Raw genomic sequence first — 23,547 nt, forward strand, 5'->3', positions numbered from 1 at the left:
TGTTGCTTTAGCAACAGATGTTAATTAGGCTGTTTCAGTAGCAGTCGTTTCCATTTTTTTTGCTACAGGAAACCATGCTACAGTGAGCAGGAACTAGCATTTCAAGGCTCACATAGCTACATTTACTCCAAGAAAATGTTTGTTAAAGGAAAAGAATATATTCAACACAGGCATGTCATGGATGGGTTTTCATTCACATATGTTTGTGACCTACGTGAACACGACCATGCAAGTCTTTCTAAACAGAGCCTGGTGGAGCCCTTGCTCTCCTGCAAAGTCTGGTCAACATTCTAACCAACATTCTGTGGTTTGTGAGCTGGTAGAAACCCTCCTGTCTCTTTGTTGAGACAAGACTCCCCATGTATATATGTTTAACAGTCATTCTTAGAAGGAGGGAAGTAGTGTGTAGCGGCAGGAGGCAGCAGAGCATGGGGGGCCTGAGGGGCTTGGGGTCTGGTGCTCACTTTGCCACTTTCTGTGTGACCTTGAGGAGCCTCTTCTTCCCTTTGGGCCTCAGTTTCCCCATCAGTTCCAAGAGGAGACACCTAGAGCTCCCGGTTTAACTCCCAGTTTCATGGGCACAGTGCTCTTAATGGAGGTGCTAGATGCTGGGCAAGTCACCACTTCATACTCAAGCTTTTGTTGACCATTCCCTAAGGGAGCAGTTTCACCAGGAGAGCAGCCATGTGTCCCAGATAATGAGCGTGGCGGAGCCACTCAAGATTCTGGGTCTAGACTGCAGGTCATTACACAATCTCAGAGACCCCCATCCCTCTTTGTCCCACAGCATCTAACTCAGTTTGTAATTTTATGATAATTTGTCATTGTTCACCTGCAACGCTCTAGGGTGTGAGCTCTGTGAAGCTGGGACCAGGTCTGCTTGGCTCCCACCTTGTTCCAGCCTCCTGCACGCTGCCTGGCACTTTGTGGGCACTAGACACACATGTGCTGAATGAATGACTGAATGAACTGCTCCAGGCTGGTTTCAACAGAGGGACATAGCCCAGCCTCTTCTCTAATCCAAGAGCTCCCAAAGTGGCAAGTAACAGAAAGGTGGGGAATAGAGGGGGGCAGGACATAAATGGTGGAGGAAACATCATGGAATTGGAAAGGTCACTGCCTTCCTGTCAGCCCTCCGAAGGGGTAAGGGTGGGACTAAACACTCATGGAATCTTAAAATTGTGGAATGTGTTTATTTATGGCTGCGCTGAGTCTTTGTTGCTTTGTGTGGACTTTCTCTAGTTGCATCGAGCAGGAGCTACTTTTCTGAAGTGGTTCGCAGGCTTCTCATTTTGGTGGCTTCTCTTTTTGAAGAGCACAGGCTCTAGGCGTGCAGACTTCAGTAGTTGCCGCACACAGGCTCAGAACTTGTGACACACAGGCCTCGCTTTTGCTTGGCATGTGGACTCCTCCCAGACCAGAAATCGAATCCATGTCCCCTGCACTGGCAGGTGGACCCCTAACCACTGCGCTACCAGTTTATTTTTCATTCATCCGAAGTGATGAATGAAAATCTACAATCAGTGGAGACATGAAGACAGTCATTAACCAAACACACAAGTAAATATATAAATACCAACTGGGGCCCAAGTTGTGATGAAAAAGGATAGGATTCCATGAGAGACAATGGAGAAGGGTGTATAAAGTGCACTGGAGGAAGGGCTGAAAGGAATTTCTGAAGAAGTGCTATTTAAGGAGAAACCCACAAGAATAATGAGAGCTAGTCAGGCAAGCTTTGAAGGAAAGCTCTCATTCCATGCAAATGGCCTCTTTCAATAGAATTGTGAGTGAGGCATGGGATTTCAGAATCCCAGAGAGATGACCTTAAAGTTACAGAGCCTTCATCTCACAGAATCTTGAAAGAAACAGATTCCTCAACAGCAAATGGAATCTTAGAATGTTACAGACTAAATCTTCACAGACAAATAGAAAGGCAATCTTGAGATCATTTTTTTCCCCCATCCCCTCCTCTCTACTAATGTACAGATAGTAACAAAACAAAAACTACACTGCAAGGTCACATAACCCAGCCAGAGTAGCTCCTGCCTCTTACTATTTACAGACCAGGATAACATCCATTTAATAAATAGTAATCATGGTGGTGGCAGCTTGGTGGTGGCTTAGTCGATAAGTCAAGTTCGACTCTTGCAACACCATGGACTATAGCCTGCCAGGTTCCTTTGTCCATGGGATTTTCCAGGCAAGAATACTGGAGTGGATTGCCATTTCCTTCTCCAGGGGATCTTCCCTACCCAGGAATCGAGCCAGGGTCTCCTGCATTGCAGACAGATTCTTTACTGACTGAGCCATAATGATGCTTAAATTGATAGTCTCTACCAAGTGCTAATTGCTGCTAAGGGATTTATATCATTATATCAGTAAATTCCAACATCAAACTTGCAAGGTAGATACTTTTATAATATCCATGTATTGTAACTGAAAAAACAGAATCTCAGAAAAATAAAGGGTTCACAGTTGCTCTGCTAGATGTGGTGGAACCAGACCCCTACAGCTTTGATGGTTATTTGCTTTTTAATTTAAAGACTATGCTCTAGAGACTTCCCTGGTGGTCCAGTGGTTAAAAATCTGCCTTCCAATGCAGGGGACAAGGGTTCAATCCCTGGTTGGGGAACTAAGATCTCACATGCCTCAGGGCAACTTAAAAAAAAAAAAAAAAAGCCTGCTCTAAAGCACTGTACTATGCCTCCTTTTCTAATTACGGTGGCTTTCAAGTCTGCTTTTTCCACCATGACCCTAGCTTTGCTGTGACCTTCTCCTTAGGGGTTAAGGGAATCTCGTAGTTCAGCTTTGCTGTGGGGTGATGAGCTGTCTGGAGGGTCCACAGTACATTCTCCAGTCGAAGAAGCCTTCTGAAGACATAGATGTTGTTGTTGCTGTTCAGTCACTTGGTTGAAAAGCTGGCTTTAAAAAAGCTGGCTGAAAACTCAACATTCAAAAAATGAACATCATGGCATCGGGTCCCATCACTTCATGGCAAATGGGAAGAAAACTGAAGACCTAGATGTGGTGTCAAATGTAAAAGAAGTGAGTTTGCTTATGAGACTCAAGAGACACAGTGAGAGAACCTGAGTTCGAGTCTGAGCTTGGGCACTAACTAGCTGTGTTATGTGACTCAGTCACGGAGCTTCCTGGGGTCTCAGGTTCCATGTCCTTTAGATGGGACTATAGCACCAGATCTGTCTGCCTCAACTGTGCTGAGATAATGGAGGCCAATGTGTTTCTTGATGTATGAAATACAGGTAATGATTCTACAGTTCAGGGGTTTCTCTTTGACAGTGTACACTGATTTCCTCTAAATGGAGGGTAATTTGGTAATATTTATCAGAAGCCTCAAAAAATATTCACTACTCTTTTTATTTGGAATTCAAGTTTTAGAAAATAATCTCAAAAGTGTGCTGAAAAAAACAGAATCAACCTAAACATTCAACATCAGGCAATTAGATAAGTAAATTATACTATTATCATGGAAAGGAATTTGATCCAGCTACTTAAATGTTTTGAATAACAATATTCAATTGCATGAAAAAATGTTTAAAATAAAGATTTATGGAGGATAAAGTAATATTTGCGAGACTTCCCTGGTGGTCCATCAATTAAGACTTTGCAGAGTGTTCGGGTTCAATCCCTGGTCAGGGAAATAGGAGCCCACAGGCTTCATGGCACAGTCAAAAATAAATAAATAAATACGACTTTTAAAAACAAGTTATTTGTTAAAAAAATAAAAATCAACTTATTAAAAAATATTTTCAATATGTTACAGTTTTTTTGCAAAGAAAAGTCTGTGTGTGGCACATAGTTCAGTTCAGTTCACTCACTCAGTCGTGTCCGACTTTTTGCAACCCCATGGACTGCAGCATGCCAGGCCTCACTCTCCACCACCAACTCCTGTAGTTTACTCAAACTCATGTCCATTGAGTCGGTGATACCATCCAACCGTCTCATCCTCTGTCATCCCTTCTCCTTCTGCCTTCGATCTTTCCCAGCATCAGGGTCTTTTCTAGTGAGTCAGTTCTTCAGGTGGCCAAAGTATTGGAGTTTCAGCTTCAGCATCAGTCCTTCCAATGAATATTCAGGACTGATTTCCTTTAGGATGGACTGGTTGGATCTCCTTGCAGTCCAAGGGACTCTCAAGAGTCTTCTCCAACACAACAGTTCAAAAGCATCAATTCTTCGGTGCTCAGCTTTCTTTATAGTTCAACTCTCACATTCATACCTGACTACTGGAAAAACCATAGCCTTGACTAGATGGACCTTTGTTGGCAAAGTAATGTCTCTGCTTTTTAATAATGTTATCTAAGTTGGTCACAACTTTCCTTCCAAGGAGTGTCTTTTAATTTCATGGCTGCAATCACCATCTGCTGTGATTTTGGAGCCCAAAATGGCTGCCACTGTTTCCCCATCTATTTGCCATGAAGTAATGGGACCAGATGCCATGATCTGAGTTTTCTGAATGTTGAGCTTTAAGCCAACTTTTTCACCCTCCTCTTTCACTTTCATCAAGAGGCTCTTTAGTTCCTCTTCACTTTCTGCCATAAGCGTGGTGTCATCTGCATATCTGAGGTTATTGATATTTCTCCCAGCAATCTTGACTCCAGCTTGTGCTTCATCCAGCCCAGCATTTCTCATGACAATATACAGCCTTGATGTACTCCTTTTCCTGTTTGGAACCAGTCTGTTGTTCCATGTCCAGTTCTAACTGTTGCTTCCTGACCTGCATACAGGTTTCTCAAGAGGCAGGTCAGGTGGCCTGGTATTCCCATCTCTTAAACAATTTTCCACAGTTTATTGTGATCCACACAGTCAAAGGCTTTGGCATAGTCAACAAAGCAGAAATAGAAGTTTTTCTGGAACTCTCTTGCTTTTTCAATGACCCAGCAGATGTTGGCAATTTGATCTCTGGTTCCTCTGCCTTTTCTAAAACCAGCATGAACATCTGGAAGTTCATGGTTCATGTATTGTTGAAGCCTGGCTTGGAGAATTTTGAGCATTACTTTACTAACGCATGACATCTGGTTCCATCACTTCATGGGAAATAGATGGGGAAACAGTGGAAATAGTGTCAGACTTTATTTTGGGGGGGCTCCAAAATCGCTGCAGATGGTGATTGCAGCCATGAAATTAAAAGACACTTACTCCTTGGAAGGAAAGTTATGACCAACCTAGATAGCATATTCAAAAGCAGAGACATTACTTTGCCAACAAAGGTCCATCTAGTCAAGGCTATGGTTTTTCCAGTAGTCAGGTATGGATGTGAGAGTTGGACTGTGAGGAAAGCTGAGTGCCAAAGAATTGATGTTTTTGAACTATGGTGTTGGAGAAGACTCTTGAGAGTCCCTTGGACTGCAAGGAGATCCAACCAGTCCATTCTAAAGGGGATCAGTCCTGGGTGTTCTTTGCAAAGAATGATGCTACTGAAACTCCAGTACTTTGGCCACCTCATGCAAAGAGTTGACTCATTGGAAAAGACTCTGATGCTGGGAGGGATTGAGGGCAGGAGGAGAAGGGGATGACAGAGGATGAGATGGCTGAATGGCATCACCGACTCAATGGACTTGAGTTTGAATGAACTCTGGGAGTTGGTGATGGACAGGGAGGCCTGGCATGCTGCAATTCATGGTGTTGCAAAGAGTCGGACATGACTGAGCGACTGAACTGAACTGAACTGGACTGAGATGAGTGCAATTGTGCGGTAGTTTGAGCATTCTTTGCCTTGTGTTTCATTGGGATTGGAATGAAAACTGACCTTTTCCAGTCCTGTGGCCACTGCTGAGTTTTCCAAATTTGCTGGCATATTGAGTTCAGCACTTTCACAGCATCATCTTTTAGGATTTGAAATAGCGCAACTGGAATTCCATCCCCTCCCCTAGCTTTGTTCATAGTGATGCTTCCTAGGCCTGCTTGACTTCACATTCAAGGATGTCTGGCTCTAGGTGAGTGATCACACCATCGTGATTATCTGAGTCATGAAGATCTTTTTTGTACAGTTCTTCTGTGTATTCTTGCCACTTCTTCTTAATATCTTCTGCTTCTGTTAGGTCCATTACCATTTCTGTCCTTTATTCAGCCCATCTTTGCATGAAACGTTCCCTCAGTATCTCTAATTTTCTTGAAGAGATCTCTAGTCTTTCCCATTCTATTGTTTTTCTTTATTTCTTTGCACTGATCACTGTGGAAGGCTTTCTTATCTCTCCTTGCTATTCTTTGGAACTCTGCATTCAAATGGGTATATCTTTCCTTTTCTCCTTTGCTTTTCGCTTCTCTTCTTTTCACAGCTATTTGGAAGGCCTCCTCAGACAGCCATTTTGCTTTTTTGCATTTCTTTTTCTTGGGGATGGTCTTGATCCCTGTCTCCTGTACAATGTCACGAACCTCCATCCATAGTTCTTCAGGCACTCTGTCTATCAGATCTAGTCCCTTAAATCTATTTCTCACTTCCACTGTATATCTGTAAGGGATTTGATATAGGTCATACCTGAATGGTCTGGTGGTTTTCCCTACTTTCTTCAATTTAAGTCTGAATTTGGCAATAAGGAGTTCATGATCTGAGCCACAGTCAGCTTCCAGTCTTGTTTTTGTTGACTGTACAGAGCGTCTCCATCTTTGGCTGCAAAGAATATAATCAATCTGATTTTGATGTTGAAAATCTGGTGATGTCCATGTGTAGAGTCTTCTCTTGTGTTGTTGGAAGAGGCTGTTTGCTATGACTAGTGAGTTCTATTGGTAAAACTCTATTAGCCTTTGCCCTGCTTCATTCTATACTCCAAGGCCAAAATTTGCCTGTTATTCCAGGTGTTTCTTGACTTCCTACTTTTGCATTCCAGTCCCCTACAATGAAAAGGACATCTTTTTTGGGTGTTAGTTCTAAAAGGTCTTGTAGGTCTTCATAGAATCGTTCAACTTCAGCTTCTTCAGCGTTACTGGTTGGGACATAGACTTGGATTACTGTGATACTGAATGGTTTGCCTTGGAAACGAACAGAGATTATTCTGTTGTTTTTGAGATTGCATCCAAGTACTGCATTTCGGACTTTTTTGTTGACTATGATGGCTACTCCATTTCTTCTGAGGGACTCCTGCCCACAGTAGTAGATATAATGGTCATCTGAGTTAAATTCACCCATTTCAGTCCATTTTAGTTTGCTGATTCCTAAAATGTAGATATTCACTCTTGCCATCTCCTGTTTGACCACTTCCAATTTGCCTTGATTCATGGACCTAACATACCAGATTCCTATGCAATATTGTTCTTTACAGCATCGGACCTTGCTTCCATCACCAGTTGCACCCACAACTGGGTATTGTTTTTGCTTTGGCCCTGTCTCTTCTTTCTTTCTGGAGCTATTTTTCCACTGATCTCCAGTAGCATATTGGGCACCTACCGACCTGGGGAGTTCCTCTTTCAGCGTCCTATCTTTTTGTCTTTTCATACTGTTCATGGGCTTCCCAAGGCAAGAATACTGAAGTGGTTTGCCATTCCCTTCTCCAGTGGCACGAAAGTTCTCCGTAAATGTTGCTATTATTGCTATTATAATACAGTAATAATACTGTGTTATGATAAAGAATGATGTGATGCTGTAAGCTATCTTTGGATTGTAAAATCATGGCTTTAATTTTTTTTCATCTTTTGATTATCTATAACGCACACCCATTATTTTTATAATGAGGAATGAAACAATGAGAAAAGTGGGTCTGTGATTTCTAAGCCTGTCTTCCTTTAGTACACTGCTTCCCCATCTCTTTATCCTCTCAGTGAGCTGCCTGCCCAAAACTAAGTGTCCTCGTAAGACCCCAGAGCAGAAAACAATCTTTGTGCCAAGTGAAACCCCTTATGTGCTTTTCCTTAGACAGAAGTGACCCTCGAGTCCTATGGAGAAATGCCAGGCACTAAAACAGGCTTTTAGAGGAGTGGTGGAGGAAAAGGTTCTTCCTGGTGGCCATGTGAGCAGTCTGGGGTGCCGTTCTCAAATGAATTTAAAGTGTGACCTGGGGGGACCCCCCTGGTGTTCCAGTGGTTAAGACTCTGTGCTTTCAATGCAGGGGGTGTGGGTTTGGTCCCTGGTCAGGGGACTAATATCCCACAGGCAGTGCAGTGTGGCCTAAAAATATAAATAAAAAATAATAAAATAAAATAGACCCAGAAATTCCCTGGTGGTCCAGTAGTTAGGACTCCACAGTTCCACCGCTGGGAACCCAAGTTAAATCCCTGGTCGGGGACCTAGGACCCCACAAGTTATGTAGTATAGCCAAACAGTTTTTAAAAAATAAAATCAGACCCATCTCTGGGACCACCCAACAGTGGCTCACCTCTCTGGATGGAGGCAGGCAGAACTAGGAACTGCCAGTAGGTGGCAGTATCTGACTGTCTCAAGCTTCCCCAGGGGGTGTGCATGCCTGTGTTCCTTGTCAGTGTCTGGAGTGAGTTGCCACACCTTCCTACCGGGGGTCTTCACCACCCAAGGATTGAACCTGCATCTCTTACCTCTCCTGCATTGGCAGGCGGGTTCTTTACAACTAGTGTCACCAACCAGATCTTGAACTTCTCTCTTATATCAGAGAAACCACAGTCCAGCGAAGGAAAGTGAGAAAGTCTGGAATCTCAGTCCCTTGTTCTGACCTGTGTCACAGCACCACAGCGTCTCTTAACACTTTTGGAAGGGCCACTCCGTGGAGGAGGGGGCTTGGGTCAGTGCCAAAGAGATGCAGTCATCTTAGCCTGCTCTCTCTTCCTAACACAGAAATCCTTTGTTTGTCTCCTTTCAGGCTTTGTTTCCACCAGCCAATGAGGCTGTGTGACATATGCTATTTCACAGTCCCTGCATGCTTAGCTTGTTTCCTTTTTTGCAGTTAAGAAATACACTGTTGGGCCTAAAAAAGCTTTCTCTGTATTTCAAACTATTTCCTTTGGACTAAAATTTCTTAGGATTAATTCCCAGAAATGAAATGATCGGCTCAGAAAGAATGAGTGATATATTAGACTTTTTTCTGTAGATCCGGGAATAAGGCCCTGGGCTCTGCAGTTAAGGGGACTTGGCTTTCACTCCTGCTCTCGGTCCCTTGGGCTGACTTTGGGCAAAGGCCATAATTTCTCCGAACTTCAGTTAACCTTACTGCAAATCCCTACACTTGTACACTAGATTCCACTCTTTTAAAAAAATTATTATTTATTTGACTGCACCAAGTAAATAAAGGTCTTAGTTGTTGCATGTGGGAACTTTAGTTGCAGCATTCGGGCTCTAATTCCCTGACCAGGGATCAAACTGAGGCCCCCTGCATTGGGAGCTTGAAGTCTTAACTACTGAACCACTAAGGAAGTCCCCTAGTTCCCACTCTTTGTCCATCATCTGTGCTGTCCCTCTCTATCTGATCATTCCCATCAGCACGTGAATATGCTGTGATGCCTCCAATCATTAAAAAAAAAACCCAGAACTCTCCCTTGACCCCATCCCCCTGCCAGAAACTGCTACGTATCTTTGCTGGCTTTTACAGCAAAGCTCCTGGAATACGCAGCCCATTCTGTAATCCTCAGCCCATTCCAGTCAAGTCTGTACCCGCGACAATCCAACGAGTCTGCTCTTCACAGCACAGGAAACAGTGCTTCCCGTGTAATGTAACATATCAGATAAGCCTAATTAGTTTGACATCTCCCTTTTTACAAGGAGAGAAAACAAATCTTTGGTACATTTGAGAGACCCTATGAAATATTTCAAATCTCAGAGTTAGTTCTAAGTCCAAAAGACTTTGTTGAGAATTTCATTTTGGAAAGTTTGTCAAAAATATCAAAAGTTTGCAAAACACTTGGTCAAAAAGGATCATAGGTCACTGTGAAAATATACTTAGTTATCCATTTAAATAATAATAACAATGACTTCATAGGCAAACATAGCAGGTTATATAGTTCTGAGCAAAATTTAGCTTTTTTAATATCCGGAGGACTAAAGACCTGATAAAGACAATGTAGAAAATAAGGTGTAATTTTGGCAAAATAAGCTCTACCTTTTACACTCACTTATTATCAAGAGCAGACCAATAGGAATAAGCCAATAAACAAATTAGCTTTATTTACTGTGGATTAATCCTAGATCATGTGAACCTGAAAAACATTTGGCTTAGTTTCTGTTATATATCGGGGAATATACTCAATTTATATAGTGCTTTTTTGATTTAAGCCAATTAAATAGGGCTCTTTTACAAATTAGTTTTAGCAACACCATCTGAATGTAGAAAAAAATACCATATCTATATTATAATGTACATACATAGATATCTACACAAACAGACACAAAGATCTCACAGTTTTCATTTTAAAACTTTAGTCCTTAATCAGGTGTAATACAAAACTCACTAGTTTGTAGAGATTATTATACCAAGTGAAGTAAGTCAGACAGAAGACAAATGTATGATATTGCTTATTTGCAGAATCTAAAAAAGGATACAAATGAGCTCATTTACAAAACAGAAACAGACTCACAGACAGAGAAAATAATCTCATTGTTATCAAAGGGAGGAGGTGGGAGATAAATCAGGAGTTGGGGGTTAACATATACATGCTACTGCGTACAAAATTGGTAAGTGGGATTTCCCTGGCAATCCAGTGGTTAAGACTTTCGATGCTTGGTCGGGGATCTAAGATCCCACACTTTCTGCACAGTCAAAAAAAAATGATAGGTAGGTAGATGGGTACAAATAAGTAACAAGAACCTACTGTATAGCACAGGGACTATATTCAATAACTTGTAATAACCTATAAAGGAACAGAATCTGAAAAAGAATATATAACTGAATCACTTTGCTATATGCTTGAAACTAGAGTCCCTTGGACTGCAAGGAGATCCAACCAGTCCATTCTGAAGGACATCAGCCCTGGGATTTCTTTGGAAGGAATGATGCTAAAGCTGAAACTCCAGTACTTTGGCCACCTCATGCAAAGAGTTGACTCATTGGAAAAGACTCTGATGCTGGGAGGGATTGGGAGCAGGAGGAGAAGGGGACGACAGAGGATGAGATGGCTGGATGGCATCACTGACTTTGATGGACGTGAGTCTGAGTGAACTCCGGGAGTTGGTGATGGACAGGGAGGCCTGGTGTGCTACGATTCATGGGGTTGCAAAGAGTTGGACACGACTGAGCAACTGAACTGAACTGAACTGAATGGTAAATCAACTATATGTCAATAAAAAGACAAAAAAAACCTCATTAGTTTAAAAAATAATATTGGAATAAATTGTATAGTCACTCAGAAGGCTAAATAAAGTCTTTCATTATTTGTGGAGAATATCTTTAAGACCTGTATTTGCCCTTGACAAGCAATTTTTAAAATTTCATTTATTTTTTAACTGAAGGATAATTGCTTTACAGAATTTTGTTGTTTTCTGTCAAACTTCAACATGAATCAGCCATAGGTATATATGCCTTTGACAAGCAATTTTAAGGATGTAATTTGAACAACAGAGTCCTTTAGGCAATTTGAGTTTAAAAATACCTCTTTTCCTTTTTTAAAATTTTTTTCTCCCATCTTGGGAATCAGAGATGGCTTAGGTAAGAGTTCCCAGAGAGGTTACAAGCCTTTTGAGATTAATAGGGATGGTTTTGGGATTCATGAAGAGGAATGGGTAGAATCTGAACTGCCTCTAGAGCTGCATTTACAATTGTGCAAAAATTTGTAAGATGTAACTTAAATGACATTGTAGATTGATCCACCCATCCAGCTGCATAATATCTGGTTTTAAAGGGGACTGTCATAACAGAAAGGGCAGTATGCAGGGGATAAATCTCAGGGTTACAAAAAGGAAGTTCAGAGATAGATGGACAGCTGGTAGGAGAACATTGTGGTGGACATTCAGAGGAACAGGAAGGAGCAGAGGAAGCTAGAGAGAGCACTCTCAGGAGCCTCAGAGATTTTTTCAATTTGGAAATGCTCTGAGATAATTGTGTTTCTCCCAGGGAAGTGGTTTTGGGTTCATTATATTTGGAGGCTCCCAATACCAATTGAAATAGGGTTCCTGTTATTTGTTGTTTTACATCCTTTTTCTAATTAACTGTGTGCTGCTGCTACTGCTGCTAAGTCACTTCAGTCGTGTCCGACTCTGTGCGACCCCATAGACGGCAGCCCGCCAGGCTCTGCCGTCCCTGGGATTCTCCAGGCATTTCCAATAAGCCCCAAGTTGGCCGATTTAATTGTAAATCATCCCAGGTAATTATAGTCCAGCAAAATAAACACTTGCAGGACTGGAGTACACAGTTGTTACACAGGAGTTCCAGGGAGGCTGCTCTACAGACTCACCTTTGGTGGTGGTGGTTTAGTTGCTAAGTCGTGTCCAACTCTTGCGACCCCATGGACTGTAGCCCACCAGGCTCCTCTGTCCATGGGATTCTCTACGCAAGAATACTGGAGCCTTACCTTTAGAGAGGAAAAATTTCATTTTTCCAAGAGTGATTACTCACCACACCAAAAGGGGAAACAAAGTCCTGAAAACTGGCACAGAGGACACTGAAATAGAATCGAACTTCTTCTAAGGAGGGAGGTTCAGGTACAGGACTTAGCACCACAAGGCAGAACCACCTAAGAAAACAGCAGAGCACAGTGAACTCTGGTAGGTGCTTTATTCCAATCCACGGTGATGCTGGAGTGAGGGCAGAGGCATGTCACTCTATCCCATTTGTCTGACCAGGTCAAAGAAAGAAGTGCAGAAGGCTGCAAATAAGAAAAGAGTTTATTTGGTCTTACGAATTGCTATTTGGGAGACACTGCTGCTGCTGCTGCTAGTCACTTCAGTCGTGTCTGACTCTGTGCGACCCCATAGACGGCAGCCCACTAGGCTCCCGAGTCCCTGGGATTCTCCAGGCAAGAAAACTGGAGTGGGTTGCCATTTCCTTCTCCAACGCATGAAAGTGAAAAGTGAAAGTGAAGTCGCTCAGTTATGTCCGACTCTTAGTGACCCCATGGACTGTAGCCCACCAGGCTCCTCCATCCATGGGATTTTCCAGGCGAGAGTACTGGAGTGGGGTGCCATTGCCTTCTCCCTGGGAGACACAGATTCCTGTAAAACTGAAATAGTGTTCCAAAGAAGAGAAAGAGTCAAGGGCTTATAATTACAGGCAAAAGCGATGAAGCTGGGAATTCCCTGGTAGTCCAATAGTTGGGACTGTGTGTTTTCACGGCCAAGATCAACCCCTGGTTAGGGAACCATGATCCTCCAAGCTGTGCAGTGTGGCAAAAAAAGAAAAAAAAAAAAAAAAAAAACTGCACTTGTACTAAAAAGCCATGAGGCTGGACTCTAACATAAGAAAGTAAGTATTTGTCCTTAAGGGATGGCTGTTTTAAGTTCTTTTAGGGTAAGGGTTTGATGAGTACCTGAGTATTAGCCTCTGGATGAAAATAGTTGTTCTGGACAAGAACAAATTCCATCAGATTCCATCTAGGCTAAGATAAGCATAAGTCACACTTTCTCAATGGCATCCAGGCTCCATATTTAGAGAGCTCAAACAAATACTAAGTCCATTTGGATTTTCCTTTCACAAGGGGGCTGCCCAGAGAGCTAAGTAAAAGATTATTTTGGGGTTAATATTTGATAAGCTAAGAGATAAGTGTTTGATTCAGGAGACTGAGTGCAGAGGCTTGCCCTCACCAATAGGGTAGAAATCATCCAATCCATTGAGGGACCTAATGGAACAAAAGGCAAATGAAGGGCAAATTCACTGTCTCTTCTTGAGCTGGAAAATCTCCCTGTTCCTGCCTTTATAGACGTCAGAAGCTATATCTTCTTGTCTCCCTGCTCATCCCTGTCCCTACCTTCCCGCCCCTCCCTCCCTCTGGCCCACTTCACTCCACTGGCCTCCTTGCTGCTCCTTCAACATTCCAGGCTTGCTCCAGCCCTGGAGCATTTGTTCCAGCTGTTTCCTCTGCTGAAACCCTATGTAACATTGCAACTTCCCCCACAGCCTGGGATACTTCATCTGCTTTTTCTTCTTTTGGTCCAAAGCACTTATCACCTTCTAACATACTGTCATGACTACTTACTGTGTATCTATCTCCCCTCTGCTGGAATGCAGATTCCATGAGGGCAGAGATCATTGTGTTTGCTGATAAAGTTTAAAATAGTGCCTGCTACAGAGGAGGTGCTGAATAAATATTTACTAATGAATTGTGAGGATTCAATGTGGCATTGCAAGTAAAGCATTTATAATGGTGCCTGGCTCATACAAAATTCTCAATAAATAGCAGATACTGTTATGATGCTTGAGGAGACCTCACCTCCATCCTTGCTTGGGCCAGCCAGCCTCCTTCCATCTCGGAAGGTGTTGCTTCTGAAGCCAAGCAGGACCCTGTGGGGCTCCCACATATAAATCCTTTCTGCATCCCCATTTCTTGTTTGTAGAAAAACAGGCTTTCATCAGCCTCCATGACCTTCCCTGAGTTCCAAGGGGGTAAGTTCAAACAGTTGCTAATCAGGGAAGGGAGGGGGTGTAGAAACAAAGGAGGAGCAGTGAAAATAGTGCAGTCTTGAGGCAGGGTCCTGGTCCTCCTGAATGAATATACATAGCAATACCTTTGAGTTATTCTGCAGGAACCCGTGTCCGGTAACACTTCTGCTGAGAGCAGATGTCATCTTAAGTTAATCGTGTAATTACTTATTTAAACCATTAATTACTTTAATTTCTTCTTAGTCTCCTACTAGATTCCATTCATCTTTTGGTCACAATTTAACACCACTCTCATTACGGCTGTCCCTTCAGGTCCCTACAACCCTACAAAGATGTAGGTTAGGCAGGATCCATCTGCCATTAAAGCATCTTTTATTGCTGCCAGATTGTAACTACATAATCTTTATATTAACAAAGACCTAACCATCTGTCTTCCATAAGAGTAGAGAAGCTCCCTGAGGGCAGGTCTGGGCTTCATTTACTATTTGTTTCCTGGTCTCCCAACTCAGTGCCCAGCATGAAGCAGGTGCTCAGTAAATGTTGGGGGAATCAATAGATGAACATACTCCTTGCTAGAGTTCTCTAAACTAATGACAGATTGAAGACAACATTTGGAAGGAGCTTTGATGATCCCTCTTTTGGTTGAGCAAATTGAAAATCAGAGCATCTAAGAGTCTTGCCTATGAAGACTCAGCAGCCCAGGATTGCCATCTTCCCATCAACGCAGAATTTCTAAGGGGTGGGTGAGGGTGGGAAGTACTTCTGATTTTACTACAGCATCACCTCCTGCAGGAAGTCATTACAAATCCTCTGGGGGACAGTCATTCTCAGTTCCTCTGGATTCCCAAAGTTTATCCCTTTCTAATTATTCTATGGTTCCCCCCACAGCCCCGAATTATAACTACTAGTCTGTCTCCCTTTCCTGGGGACTGTGCGCTCCCCAGAGCAAAGCTGGAGCAAGCGACCCTCCGGAATCACCTGGCCCAGGTTGGAATCCCCGCTCCACAACTTACTAGCTGTGTGACCTTCGTTTAAAAACTGGGCTTCTCTGGGCTCTCCTCTGGAAAGTGGCTAAGTCATGTCACAGACCTGATGAGGCTGTTGAGGAATAGAATTTGATCAGGCAGATTAAATGCTTGGCTTTAACTTTGTTAAGCTTCAAGGTCCTGTTTCTCAACAAAGCTAGGGCGAGCAGTAGGAATTTGGGGGAAAGCGTACAGAACTGGAGTCGGGAGCTCTGACTTTTGGTCCTAAATGGCCGAGTGACCTTGGCCAAGTCCGCCTTCCCTCCAGGTCGCGCGGGTCCCGGGACTGAGCTTGGACGGAGGTTCTCCTGGAGAGGCCCCTCCCGGCCGGTGACATTCTAAGATTCCAGGAGCGATTGAGTTTGGGGATGGGGGAAGGGTGGGGGTGGGGGAGGCGAGGCGAGCCCGATTGGCCCCCGCGCGCCACGTGTCCGGCCCGGGAGCCGAAGACTGTCCTGGCCCGCCCTTGCGCTGCAGCTGCTACAGCTCTGCTAACGGGCTCTGACCCAGCGAGCTCCGCGTCCGCGTGTCGGTCTGCCCTTCTGTCCGTCCGCTACGGGAGGCTTCCGCCGCGGGGTGAGTAGGTTGAGGCTGGAAACGGGATCGCTCCAGCGGAGCCCCCCCACCCAACTCATTGCGGGAGGTGGAGGGGGTGGGGTTGTAGGGACCTGAAGGGACAGCCGTAAACGCCCAGTCATCGCTGACCCACGCCTGCCGCCGGCTCCGGGGAGGGGCGCGGGGACCGGGAACTCGAGGGCGCGGTAACCCGAAAGGGTCGCGGGCAGCACGTGTCTGGGGCAGCGCAGTGGAGCAAATCCACGGCCGCAGGCGGGGAAGCGGAGGCGGAGGGCGCGCGGGCTGCGGCTTGGAAAGGAGAAAAGGAGAGGAGGAGGGAGGGGACAGGGGGTGCTGCTCTGCAGAGGGTGTGGAGGAGGGGCGGGGGGCCCCGGGACCCCTGCCGTGCGGGGCTTGAGAGACTTTGAAGGCCCGGGGTTGGAGGCACCTGGGTGGGGGTTTAAGGGCCCGCAGGGAAGGGTGTGGCTGGAGCCGAAGACTGGGCAAAAAGAATCAGACCCTGCGGCTCCACCTGCAATGGCTTGTGTGTGTCCCCGAGGGAGGGCCCTTTGTGTGCTGACCGACGAGGGGCAGGCTGTCCACAATTCAGGGCCCCGTGGACCCGCCCGCCCTCTAGGGACCACTCCTCTCTTCTAGAGGAGACTCCCAGCTGGGCTCCAGGGGCCTTGTGATGGCGTGGAGGCCCCACCCTTCCTCCTGATCCCCTCAGTCCAGGGTTGGCCTTTCCAAAGCTTGGGGGCCTCAGATGACACCTCATATACTAGCATGGGTGTGATTTTCCCTGAATCCAATCCTGGCTCCACCAGCAGCTTGCAGTGTGACCTTGAAGCCCTAGCATGCCCTTTCTGAGCCTCAGTTTCTGTCTCCAAGTCCAGAACTGAAAAACCCAGCCCCTCTCAGAGGAAGCAATGGCTGTGAAAATTGATTTGTCGGCTGCAGAGAATGATGACAGATTTGGGAAGTCTTGATAACAAGCTTGGGAAGCTTGGCCTACCCAGCTCGGCCTAGCAAGGGGAAGGGGCGGGGTGTGGTCCTTTGCTTCCTCCCTCCCCTTCCTTTCCTCTGAACCTTGGTGGGTCTTCACCGACAATTCCAAATTTGGACATAGGCCCCGGAGTTTGTAAAAGAGCTCTGGTTTCCCTGGTCCACCCTTTCCTCTCACTTCCTCTTCCTCCGCTACCCAAAGCACACCTTAAATTGCCGGCCGCACTGACCCAGCCTGTTATCATGACCTGCTTAGCCTCCACTTTGGAGGTGAATGGCCTCCCAGTTTCAGTTGTCATGGACCCTGCCCTTCTGGCTGACAAGCTCTGCACCAAGGCAGAGGGCACTGGCCTAGGGGTCAGTGAAAAGTTGGGTCACAGTTCCAGGTCGGGGTCCTTGGGCAAATCCCTTCCCGCTCTGTGCGTTAGTTACCCTTCTGTAGGAAAGTCTGCTGAACTGACTGACTGCCTCTTGCTGCGCTGGTGGTCTAGGATTCAACTGTTCTGAGCCTTAGGATTGTGGGGAATAGGGTGGGGCAGAGGCACCCATCCCCCTGGGCAGCTGTGACAGTCACTCATCCATCTTTCTTTGCCTTCCACTCTTTGTTCCTGAGGCCCAGGCTGCTGGGATACAGAAAATATTTGTGGTTTCTGGGTAAGGGCCGCAGCTGTTACTGAAGCAGACTCTGTCTTGGAGTGTGCAGAAGAGGGGGCTGCCCCTGGGAAGCCAGGGACCTGGCCTGTTGGGCTCATTCCTGAGACGGGGTCGGGGAGCTCTGCAGTGTTGGGTGCCCGCCAGCGTCTGGAACATCTGCACTGCAGCACCCAGAGGCGCTCCAGCCACACCCAGCCCCAGCCTCTGCCTTGCACTAGCCAGCGGGGCCCCAGGCACACTACTACCGCTCTGGGCCTTAGTCCCCTTCCTCTTTAGAGGGATAAGAGCTGTGCTCAGGGGACCCGGCTGGTCAAATGGTTTGCAGCTGCTGGGTCTTCATGCACCATTCTAGAATTTTCCACAGAGGTCCAGTCATGTCCCCAACCTCACCCCACCCAACCCCTCCAAGATGCTTCCTGGGTGAGGACAAAGCACAGGATGTGGTCTCGACCCTGATTTTCAACTTGCCTGTTCCTCTAGCTCCATCTCAAAAGAGGAGAAGAAGTCTTGGGTCAGGGAGCCTTTATTCATCCTTTAAAACATGTTAGTTTGGAATCCAGCCACACTCCCTTTCCTTTTGGGGTTGAGAAGCTCTCCCCAGAGACTGGCTAAGGAGGAATGCCTGAGCTTGGGTTCTCTGAGCCTCAGATCCCGCATCTGTAAAATGAGGGTGAGGTTGATATTCACCCTCACGAGATTATAAAATGGCTGCTGCTGCTAAGTCGCTTCAGTCGTGTCCGACTCTGTGCGACCCCATAGACGGCAGCCCACCAGGCTCCCCCGTCCCTGGGATTCGCCAGGCAAGAACACTGGAGTGGGTTGCCATTTCCTTCTCCAATTATAAAATGGCAGATGTGAAAAAGTGTTTTGTAAACTGAGAGCGCCCTGCCCAGAGAATCAGGTGCTACTGCTAGAATCTCAGAAGGGTGTGGTGCTTGAGGAAACAGATGACCTGAGCCTCGGGTTCCTCATCTACAAAACGGGTGTTTTTGTAAATAATAATAAAATAGTAACTTCTATTATTTATTGAACCTTCTAACTTACCAGATCTTGGCTGAACCCTTGATATATTGGATGCTGTTACCATGCCCTTTCTGCATATGTGTAAACTCAGTTATCAGATGTTTGGGGTAGAAAGAGCACTAACATTTACATAGGGTGTCCTGTGTTCCAGGATGTCTTCTAAGCACTGTTGTTGTTCTTTAGTCACTAAGTTGTGTCCGACTCTTTTGTGACCCTATGGACTGTAGCCCACCAGGCTCCTCTGTCCTTTGGGTTTCCCAGGCAAGAAGACTGCAGTGGGTAGCCATTCCCTTCTCCAGGGGACTTCCCTATCCAGGGATCAAACCCGTGTCTTCTGCAGTGCAGGTGGATTCTTTACCTCTGAACCGCCTGGGAAGCCCCCTTCTAAGCTCTAGATATGTGTTAACTTTTTTCACGCTCACCACAACTCCTCTGAGGTAGGCACTATTTTATCCCCTATTTTACATTTGAAGCTAAGTACATGCCCAAGGCCACTCAAGCTCCTCAACGGCAGATCGGGCTCCAGTCTCGGGCAGTCTGGCTCCTGCCTGTGTGCTGGGAGACACTGTGCTTTGTTGTTGCTCACGAAAGTGGCCTGAACTGGGATTCAAACCCAGGCCAGTCCAACTCCAAACCTAGGCCATCCCAGATTGTCTCCTGGGCCCTTATCCTGCCTGAGGATCAATGGTTCTGGGTCACAAGAGGGGAAGACACTGCTCTCTAAGAAATCCGAGTGCTGTGAGCTAGGGGGTGTGCCCGGGCACAGGGCCAGGAAAGGCATTTACTCTGGCTTCATTAAGGCAGGTCCTGGCAGGGGGAGGGGCTGGCCCTTGGTGTCTTCCTGCAGACTGTGGTGGGGAGGAGCCATCAGGAAAGGAGAAAGGGGAGGATCTAGGTTTTGTAGCCCAGGGGCCTCCAAGAGGGGTGTGCAGACCCTGGGAAACACTAAAGATGATTTCCTGGGATGCCAGAGGAAACTGTTAGGCCTCTTACTATATATGTTTTTAATCTCATGCTCAAACAGTTTATCGTAAAGAATGATGTTTTTTTTTCTTCTGTTACTGGTGGTATATGTGGTCAAAAAAAAAAAAAAAAAATGCAGGTCACCGCACAAAAATTTGTCAGCTTCATCGAGGTGGGAGATTCATCTGTCCTTTCATCTTTTTTACCCCCCAGCTCCTGCCAATGGGCATGCAGGAGGCACTCAATATATAGGTTTTGAAAAATGAGGCCCTGCTTAATCACTAATGTTTTGTATGAGCGGGGAAAGTTGCTTAACCCCTCAAGTAATTTCCTGTCCTGGCTGTATAATGAGTTTGAAAACTGATTGGCAAGATGATTTCTTTTTATTCTATGATTTTTTTCAAAGGAGTCACTAAAGCGTGGAAATTACTCAGTATCTTTCACTCAACAATCCTTATAAACCACCCTTGGTAGTAGGGGATGCATTAAGGAAACATACACATTGATTTTCAGGAAAAGGTAAAAAGGTAAAGTGATTCAACCTTTATATCACTCACACAGATATAAAAATGATCATGTGCAAAAGATTTTATTCTATTCAATAATCAATGACTGGCCCAGGCAGATGTTAGAACCAGCTCAGAAGAGAATAAGTAGTTGCTTTTATATCAAAAGGAATGTGCAAATGGAGGTAAACGGGTTTTTCCACCAGAGGTGGGGGAGGGGAAAGGGAGGGAAATCCACCCAGCTTTTTATCAGAGAGGACAGAATGAGCATGTCTCTAAGAATTGTGTTTTTATAGATTTTTTTTTCCCCTTGTAATACCTTGAAGACAAACAGCCTCCATCTAATTGAGGAATGATAAATCCACAGCAGTTGACCCAAGCCTCTCACGAGTAGATGGTTTCAGAGTCACGCTGTGGTTCAAAGGTGGGAAAAGTCCCTCTTGGCTTCCTAGAAGAGTTAGAGTCACTTAGGAAAGTTTTCAAAAATTTCAAAAGCCCAGGCCTCATCTGTGGCCTGTTGAGTCTCCAGAGGTGGTCTTATGCTTTGCTAAGTTTGAAAAACTCCCCAGGAGGTTATTAATGAAGTCAGAATTGAAAAAGCACAGATTTTGACGCCAGAAGACTAGTTAGAAAGTGCTAGTGAAAGTGGAAAGTGCTAGTGGAAGCTGGTTTAGGGGGAAAGAGGGTGTGGTGGTGGGTGAGGAGGAAGAGGAGGGCAAGCAAATCAGGAAGGATGTCAAGGGCCTTGAATGCCGAGCTCAGAGGGCCTACATTGAAGGAGGCCTTTGGAGAGGAGTGGGCAGTCCCTTGGGCACTCCTGGGGCACAGAGGTTTGGGTGATTTTTTTGCATGATTTTCCAGATTATTTATAAAATTTTCCTCAATTTGCCCTTACCCTCCACACCTGACCTCATACTCAACATCTCTCTCCTCCCCAAAGTGCACTCAATTCCTCCAAAGCCGGCAGGCTGCATTTTGAAGACAGAAGTGCTTTTTCTCGTGCTGGTGCTTCTTCTCCCCTCTTTCTTCTCCTTCCTCTGCTTCATTCCATTGAGTCCATATTCTTGACTTTGTACTTCTGTCAGCCTCTATCCCTAATACGCATCTTTAACTTTATATGTGCATGCGGCTGCTGCTAAGTCACTTCAGTTGTGTCCGACTCTGTGCGACCCCATAGACGGCAGCCCACCAGGCTCCCCCGTCCCTGGGATTCTCCAGGCAAGAGCACTGGAGTGGGTTGCCATTTCCTTCTCCAATGCATGAAAGGAAAAGGGAAAGTGAAGTCACTCAGTCGTGTCCGACTCTTCGAGACCCCATGGACTGCAGCCCACCAGGCTCCTCCGCCCATGTATAGCAGACATAAAAATGGAGCATGAAAGGACAAGATCAACTTGTTATTTTTATCTGTCTGTTTGGTTGTGCCAGGTCTTAGATGAGGCACTCGGGATCTTTAGCTACGTCTTGTGAACTCTGTTGTAGCGTGTGGAATCTAGTTCCCTGACCAAGGATTAAACCTGTGCCCCCTGCATTGGGAACTCAGATTCATAGCCACCGGACCACCAGGGAAGTCCCAAGATCAATTTAAAAAGTTGTAAGTTGTAGTATTCTCATCCTGCAGCCCAATGGATCATTGTGTCTGGTACCCCACTTTGGAGACCACTGCTCTAATGACACTAATAATCACTGCTCTAATGATTATTTTAACAGAAGCTAAGTAAGTAAGTGAAGTCGCTCAGTCGTGTCCGACTCTTTGCGACCTCATGGGCTGTAGCCTACCAGGCTCCTCTGTCCATGGCATTTTCCAGGCAATAGTACTGGAGTGGATTGCCATTTCCTTCTCCAGCGGATCTTCCCGACCCAGGGACCGAACCCGGGTCTCCCGCATTGTAGACAGATGCTCTACCGTCTGAGCCACCAGGGAAGTCCGCTTACCAGAAGCTAGCACCACTAATTCAACATTTACTCTGCACGTCACCATGCTAAGTATTTTACCTGCCTTACTTTATTGAATATTCACAAAAACCTTATGAGATTATCATTTAGAGACGAAGAAACTGAGTAAGAGAGAAATGATGCAATTCACCCATGGCCATGAGCAGTTAGAATTTGAATGTAGGCTGTGACTGCAAAGCCTGCAGTCTTAATTACAAAATGCCATGCTGTGTCCTTTGTAAATGTTTGGGACTTTATTTTGTAGATGTGGAAATTGAGATTCATGTTTAGGTAACTTACAAAGTTATAAATTGCTAGGGGGTAAAGCTGTGACTGAGTCTGACCTCCAAGCCCATGCCTATTGCAGGACTTGGACGAGACTTTCTGTCTGGTTCTCGGTTTCCGCAATGCTATAGTTGGGCATTGGTGGTCGAGCCAGCCCTGGTATTTTGTACCCCGGAGTGTTCCTCCTGGAGTCAGTCCTGTTTGCTGGCAGCCTGAAGGACTAAGGCAGGAGGTAGTCACAGAAGCACAAAGCCAGGAGGCCACTCTGCCTTGAATGGGTTTCTGGAATGATCTGTCCTGATGAACCTTCATGGAAATCCATGTTTGAAGAGATTCAGAGCTTCTGGGAGGAGAGAGGCACCAGTGTAGAGTGGCCATACCTGCCAGTCTTGATAAGCTATTTCAACCAAGATGATGAAACTTGCATATCGAGGGTAGGATGGGGATAGAGAGGAGTCCTGTGGCCTTGGGGGAGAACTCTCCTAGGACTGATGTTCTGAGATTCTGCTGTGAGAATCCCTGGATGGTATCTGCAAAAATCTCTCACACCCACACTTCCGGTTTTCCCAAAGATGGAGTAACATTGTCCACATTTTGCTGATGAAGAAACTGAGGTTGAGAGAGGCAACCTGGCTTGTCTGAGCTTGTCTGAACAGAGGGGCAGGCTGGGAACCGAACCTGGGTCTTTTCCTTTGGCCTCTTCCTCACGTCCTATTGCAGCGAGGGCTCACTGCTATGTGGAGGCTTGTGATGACCTGAATATGGGAGGCGGAGAGGTGGGCCATTGTCTGGGCCTGACATGCCTTTATCTTTGTCTAGAAAGTGAGGGACTTGAAGCAGTGGGTTGTTAGATCTGGGATTCTGAAACACTGGATGTAAAACATTTATTCAGGCAACTTGAGAAGTGTGGTCTGGGTCACCCTGGAAGGGATCAGAGCCCCTTGTAAAGCCTCCATGGCGCCTCTGTGATTAGCTCCAGAGCTTCCCCCAGCCCTCAGAGGAGGGGCTGTCGAAGCTCAGCTCCCTTGAACTGCACTCAGAACATGCAGTTCTGGACGATGTTTGCTTTCTATGTATACACAAGACATGCGCTCGCTAGAGGCACACACAAACTGCTCTCAAAACCCAGAGCATTTTCCCCAAGACTTGGAGGCCCCT

The 23,547-nt window shown here is 45.7% G+C and overlaps 1 protein-coding gene across 5 annotated transcripts in view; it reads left to right on the forward strand.

Moving 5' to 3' along the window:
* The first annotated feature begins 15,889 nt into the window (after nucleotides 1-15,889).
* Nucleotides 15,890-23,547, forward strand: part of ANXA6 (annexin A6) — a 47,075-nt gene continuing 39,417 nt past the window's right edge. For 2 of the 5 annotated variants that reach the window (XM_027545920.1, XM_027545921.1), the window contains exon 1: nucleotides 15,917-16,042. The gene's annotated coding sequence lies outside the window, so the exon portion shown is untranslated. Of the gene's footprint in view, nucleotides 16,043-23,547 lie in introns of all 5 variants that reach the window. The other 3 variants (XM_027545917.1, XM_027545919.1, XM_027545918.1) reach the window with 3 other exon arrangements.

This window comes from Bos indicus x Bos taurus, chromosome 7 (assembly GCF_003369695.1).
Source record: "Bos indicus x Bos taurus breed Angus x Brahman F1 hybrid chromosome 7, Bos_hybrid_MaternalHap_v2.0, whole genome shotgun sequence".
Taxonomy (NCBI): domain Eukaryota; kingdom Metazoa; phylum Chordata; class Mammalia; order Artiodactyla; family Bovidae; genus Bos; species Bos indicus x Bos taurus.